This window comes from Rhinolophus hipposideros (assembly GCF_964194185.1).
Source record: "Rhinolophus hipposideros genome assembly, chromosome: X".
Taxonomy (NCBI): Eukaryota; Metazoa; Chordata; class Mammalia; order Chiroptera; family Rhinolophidae; genus Rhinolophus; species Rhinolophus hipposideros.
Window position 1 is genome coordinate 101173594 of NC_138046.1, and position 7494 is coordinate 101181087.

A 7494-nucleotide genomic window follows, 5' to 3' on the forward strand; every position below is an offset into this window, starting at 1 on the left:
AATGCGCTTAATGATGATCATTCTTTTAGATGTTTGTAGATTTCTCCAGTAAAACCATCCTGGCTCAAAGATTTCTTCTTTTTGTTTATGATTTTTAAATTAATAATTCAATTTTCTTAATAGCTGTGCATCTATTCCAACTATCTATTTCATATTGAGTGAGTTGTGGTAATTTGTACTTTATGAATTTATGTATTTATGCTGTCAAATGTATGCCTGTGGATTTGTTCATATCTTACTATCTTTTTGATGTCTTCAGGGTCTGTAGAGCTATTCTCATTCTTTCCTGATACTGGCAGTTTATGTCTCGATTTTCTTTCTCAGTCTACCTAAAGGTTTGTAAACTCATTGATTTGTTCAAAGAATCAGCTTTTGACTTCATTGATTGGTATTAATTTCTGATATTTATTATCTCTTTTCTTCTGCTTGCTTTAAGTTTAGCGTTTCCTTAGCTGGAGGGAAGCTTAGATTATTGATTTGAGATTTTTTTCTATTCTGTAATGTAAGAATTTAGTGTTATAAATTCCCCTGTCAGCACAGCATTAAATTAACCATGTCCAACGAATTTTCTTATGTTGTAGTTTACTTTTCATTCAATCCAATTTTTTTTTCCTTAAGACTTCCTCATAGATTGTTTAGATGTGTGCTCTGTATTTTCCAAGTACTTGGAATTTTTTCTGTCATTTCTCCATTATTGATATCTAAAGTGATTCTATTGTGGCTGGACAACACATTCTGTATTATTTAAATGAGTTTAATTTTGTTGAGGTTTGTGTTATGGCCCAGGATATCTTCTATTTTGTTATATGTTTAATGGATGCTTGCAAAGAATGCGAATTTTGTTGCTGCAGAGTAAAATGTTCTATAAATGTCAATTAGATCATTTTAGTTGATGGTGTTTTTATGTTCTTCTGTATCATTGCTGATTTTGTATCTAGTTAACATATCCATTGTTGACATGGGGGTATTGATACCAGTAATTATAATTTTGGTTTTGTCTGTTTGTCCTTTATGTTCTATTAATTTTTTATCATACTTGTCTATTTTGCCATTCTGTTGTTTGGTGCCTATTATATACAGAATTGCTATTTCTTCTCAGTGGATTGAGCTTTTCATCATTATGTAATGCTTCATCTCTGTCTCTGATATTTTCTTTGTCTTACGTCTACTTTTCTGATATTAATATAACCATTCATGCTTGTTTTTCTTTAATGTTTGCATGGCATATAATTTTCCATTCTTTATTTTCAACCTACCTATATACATTAGATTTGAAATGAGGTTCTTATAGTCGCAATATGGTTGGGTCATTTTGTAAATCCACTTTGCTAATCTCTTTTAGATGTATGTTAGATTATTTACATTTGATGATATTATTGATATGTAAGGCATAAATCTGCCATTTTATTATTTTCTTTTCTGTTTGTTTTATTTCCTTTCCTGCCTTCCTTCAGGTTTACTGAACCTTTTTTTTAGTTCAATTTTGATTCATTCTTTTTTTTTTAGTTTCAGGTGTACCAAACAGCATAATGATTAGACATTTATACCCCTTATAAAGTGATAACCCCCTTCCCCCAACCTACTACCCCTCTGACATCGGATATAGCTGTTACAATACCATTGACTATACTCCCTCTGTTGTACTTTACATCCTGTGACTATATATATGTAGTTACAGGAGATATATGTGTGTGTGTGTGTGTGTGTGTGTGTGTGTATGTATTTAAATTGACAAAATTAAGCTAATTTAAATAATACAGAATGTGTTGTCTGATCACAATAGATTTAATTTATATATCAATTTTTATATATTATATATATTAGTTACAGTTGACATTCAATATTATTTTATATTGGTTTCAGGTGTACAATGCAGTGGTTAGGCATTTGTATATATTTTATGATTCCCCCTGATAAGTCTAGTACCCATCTGACACCATACATCATTTTTACAACATTATTGACTATATTCCCCATACTGTGTTTCACACCCCTGTGACTCTTTTGTGACTACCAATTTGTACTTTCTAATCCCTTCTATGTTTTGAGTTTATATATTTGTATAGCTTTTTTGTGTGTGTGGTTGCTACAGGTATTACATTATTTATACAGTTTTCATTGCAGTCCCCTAATGTTGACATTTTGCTAGTTTAAATAAAGTGTAGACATCAAAATTCTTTCTCAGTAGACTTCGGCTTCTGGAAAGATGTAGTAGATACACTGCTCTCTTTTCTTCTCATTAAGTACAACTAAAACCTCTGGATATTATATATAAAACAAACATAAGAAAACACTGAAAGTTATAAAGATGAAGGAAGACTGGGTAGGGATTTTGGTATCTGCTATGAACTGAATTGTGTCTCCCCTAAATACATATATTTAAGCTCTAACCCCCAATATGACTTTATCTGGCCTTTATGGAGGTAACTGAAGTTAAAGAGGTCATAACTGAAGTTAAAGAGGTCATGTTTATAACATAAGGATGGGACCTTAATCCAATGGGACTGTGGTCCTATAAAAAAAGGATGAACTCTCTCTCTCTGCCACGTGAGGACACAGCAAGATAGTGGCTATATGCAAGCCAGGAAGAGCTCTTTCAGGAGAATCTGACCACACTAGCACCCTGACCTCAGACTCTTAGCCTTCAGAACTGTGAGAAAATAAATTTCCATTGCTTAAGCCACCCAATCTATAGTATATTTTTTTAATGTCAGTCTGAACCAACTAAGATAGGGTCTGAGTAACAACATGGTGAAATGAATCCTGGAACATCAGAAAGGAAAATTAAAAAGAGCAAGAATATGATTAAATAAAATAAAACAGAATTTCCTTTTGCTGTTGAGTTTTCTAAATTACGGTTGTGGGTGAAACAAAAATTGTAACAGTATCTAATGTGGCTTCCGCTGTATGCAGAGGAAATATTTGACAATTATAAATTAAAAAGTAAAATGATGCATTATAGACTTCATTTTTAAAATAACAGCTTCATTAAGATATGATTCACATGCCATAGGTTGGAGAAATGTAATGAAGAATAACATCTGCAAACCACTCAAAAAGTTCTCCACAAAAGTAGGAGAGAGAAAACTGTTTTATTATTGGATAAGCATGAAACTAGAATATGATGTACATCACAGGCAAACTGCTAAAGAGATTGCAAGATAGAAATTTGTCCTTTTATATAGCCAGGAATATACACCCCATATACATTTTCTCAACGTAAATGATAACTATTCCTCAAGTAGAAGAACATGACATCACCATTTTCACACATGATTTATCCTAAGTTCACCTTGTAATTCAGATACACACCTGTGTTTGTTAATTGCCTTTAAAAAGGAAAATAAGCTACTCAGATCTTTATGACAAGAGGTTTGTAACTTGAAGCCAGGTACCAGCTATAGTTAGGCTCTTATCCTCCCACAGAAAATAGGTAATATGGGCCCTATCTTTCATGATTACATTTCAAAGAGATGGGTGCAGATTTTAAGAAAAATATTTCTGGATTATAAAGCTATTTGAAAGCTTATTTGGCTTTTAAAAATATTTAAATATCTATCGAAGTGACAAAGACAGTTTACAATTTTTTTAAGTAAATGTTCTTTGTACAACTCAACAACAAAAAAACAAACTCTATTTTCAAAAATGGACAGAGGACCTGAACAGACACTTCCCCCAAGAAGACATACAAATGGCAAATAGACATATGAAAAAATGCTCAACATCACTAATCATCAGAGAAATGCAAATAAAAACCACAATGAGATATCACCTCACCCCAGTTAGAATGGCTGTCATCAACAAGACAAATAATAACAAGTGTTGGAGAGGCTGTGGAGAAAAAGGAACCCTTATACACTGCCGGTGGGAGTGTAAATTGGTATAGCCACTATGGAAAACACTATGGAGGTTCTTCAAAAAATTAAGAATAGAATTACCGTATGACCCAGCAATCCTTCTCCTGGGTATCTACCAAAAAAATCTGAAAACATTTATCCATAAAGATATATGTGGGGCCGGCCTGGTGGCTCAGGCGGTTAGAGCACCATGCTCCTAACTCCAAAGGCTGCTGGTTCGACTCCCACATGGATCAGTGGGCTCTCAACCACAAGGTTGCCAGTTGAATTCCTTGAGTCCCGCAAGGGATGGTGGGCTCCACCCCCTGCAACTAAGATTGAACACAGCACCTTCAGCTGAGCTGCCGCTGAGCTCCCAGATGGCTCAGTTGGTTGGAGTGCATCCTCTCAACCACAAGGTTGCCGGTTGGACTCCCACAAGGGATGGTGGGCTGCACCCCGTGCAACTAGCAACAGCAACTGGATCTGGAGCTGAGCTGCGCCCTCCACAACTAAGACTGAAAGGACAACTTGAAGCTGAATGGCACCCTCCACAACTAAGATTGAAAGGACAACAACTTGACTTGGAAAAAAGTCCTGGAAGTACACACTGTTCCCCCATAAAGTCCTGTTCCCTTTCCCCAATAAAATCTTTAAAAAAAAAAAAAAAGTTAGACAACCTAAACTTTAAAGAAAAAAAAAAGATATATGTGCTCCGATGTTCATTGCAGCTTTATTGATGGTAGTCAAGAACAACAAAAGTGTCCTTCAGTAGTTGATTGGATAAAGAAGATGTGGTATATATACACAATGGAATACTACTCTGCCATAAGAAAAGATGAAACACTGCCACTTGTGACAACATGGATGGATCTTGAGGGTATTATGCTAAGAAAAATAAGTCAGGCAGAAAAAGTCAGGAATCATGTGACTTCACTCATCTGTGGGACATAAAACTGAAAGCAGCAAAGGAACAAGACAAACAAACAAATAAACAAGCAAAACCTCATAGACACAGACAATAGTTTGGTGGTTATCAGAGGGTAAGGAGGAGGGCGGGGTGATAGAAGAGGGAAAAGGGGGTCAAATATATGATGATAGAAGAACTGACTCTGGGTAGTGAATATATAATGCAATATGTAGATGATGTATTATAGAAATATACACTTGAAACCTATATAATTTTACTCACCTATGTCATCCCAATAAATTAAATAAATAAATAAATAAATAAATGAATAATGGCATTGTAATTGCTTGCATGAGCATGTATTCACTGACACTGAAAGACCTTGAGAGAACCTGAAGCTCAGGGCCATCTATCACTATCCATGCATTTCTTAAACCAATGTTCACATGTGTAGGAGAGAGAAACTATCCCATCAGACAAGGAAAACCTTAGGAAACCAGAAATATTTAAAACTAATGACCTCAATGTGAGTAATATGCTTGAGTGTCTTTGAGTTATGTGTGCTCTAGAGCATTTTGATTGTTATGTTTTTTCTATAGAGATGGAATACTAGAAAAAATATATTTCATTAGTTATGGAACACATTTTGAGTAGGTAGACTTAAAGCTCATAAATTCTCATACAAGAAATATCCATCAATTTAACTGTACAATGAAGTAAGAATGCAATAATTTCAATTATTCGTGAAGAACTACAGATAATTACCAAAACTAATTATATTGGTCTGGCCTGAGGTTAACAGCTGGCAAAGAGTGACACTTGGCTCTCTACAAAAGACAAGCAATTATAAATGTTTGCTTGAACTTATTGTGAATGGATTTTAGGAAAATCAAATTTAAGTTAATATGCAATAAGTTCTGAGTAAGCACTTCAATGGATAATATATGAAATTTTAGAATCAGGGTATCAGATGTGTTATGGATTGGTAAGAAGCAAAAATCATACATTCACACAGAATAAAAGATTAATTTTCCAATTTAATTTTTCAGGGTACAAATTCTTATCAGATGTGAAGTGTCAGCTTAGGGTAAGAGCAGATGTAGCAATTTTCGACATGACTTATCTTGATTCCCAGAGGCCCTAACAAGAGAAACACAGATGCCAGTGACATGGATTGTGCAAGGTAAGATCAATTCATACTATCAAACTGCCCCTCTGACTCAGTCTTGAGTCACCAAACAGAAATAACTTACAGCAACAAATGAAACACTTCCATTTAAGAAAATTTTTATTAACCTTGTGGTCTCCCTGTTCTTGGATCAAATTCAGCATCAGAAAAGGAATATACAGTGACCCTTGAACAACACGGGTTTGGGCTGCATGGGTCCATTTATACATGATTTTTTTTTTTGAAATACATACAGCACTATAAGCGTATTTTCTTTTCCTTATGATTTTTTTAATAACATCTTTTCTCTAGCTTACTTTATTGTAAAAATACAGTATATAATACATATATGAAATATGTGTTAATAAAGTGTTTATGTAATTGGTAAGGGTCCGGTCAACAGTAGGCTATTAGTAATTAACTTTGGCAGGAGTCAGAAGTTATATGAGGATTTTTGACTCTGCTGTGGGATCCATGCCCCTAAACCCCCAAGTAGTTCATATATCAGCTGTACTTTCCTAAAGGAAGGAAGAAGACTTTCCTTGAACAATATTCCTAACCTCAGCTTTCTGGTGTCCAAAGAAGCCCATTCCCCACCTCCTGGCTGATTTAATGACATTTTTATCTGGAGATTGTCAGAAAGACAATTGGATGACACATGGAGCTGTTAGGCAGTCGAAGCAGAAAAATTAAATTTTTTTCTCTTTTTTTAAATTTCAAGAAAGCCTCGGTACCTGCTGATATTTTAAATTTATATCTATGTTTACTTAGAATTTTTGCTATGCTGTAATATGAATGCTTCATAATCTAATAATTTGCTAGGGTCAGCTGGGAAATCTAATAATCTAAAAATCTAATAATCAGATATTAGATCTAATAGTCTCTCTTTATCTACTAGCTCTGATGGACCATGGGTTTTCTGTGATAGTTCTTGATGAAAAGTTCAAGGCATACAGGTATAGTGGGAGGAAATGGCTGCTTCTAACTGTAATGAAGACATTAAAAGAAAGAAAATTATTAATTCAGAGTTTTAAAGGCCCAATTCACAGCACCATTATCGTTAGTCCACAGAAATTCTTAACTCAAAGACGTCAGGTTAGCACAGGTAAAAATCATGCACACAATGCATATCTGTGGGTTAGTGAATCACAATATAGATTGATTTCACAGCCTCATCAAGTTTCTTATGTGAAAGATATAAGGATAAAAATAGGACTGTGAGAAATAAGATGCTGCTCCTTGGGAGGATTTGGAGGCCCTCTGAGTACCCAAAACTTGCTTAGCCTCTCATGCTGATAGAAGCATCCTTTTGTTCCATGTGAGATGACGATGTTCCAGGTTTTTGTTTCTTAACAGCTGTATTCAGACATGCTTTAAGTACCATGCAATCTACCTAATTAAAGTATGCAACTTGTTGAGTGTACTCACAGATACCTACAATAATCACCACAGTCAATGTTAGAGCAATTTTATCTCCTTAAAGAAACAAACAACAACAACAAAAATGTTTGAGGTATCTAGAGTAGTCAAACGCTTAGAAACAGGAAGTAGAATGGTCTTGGCTGAGGTCGGAGGAAGAT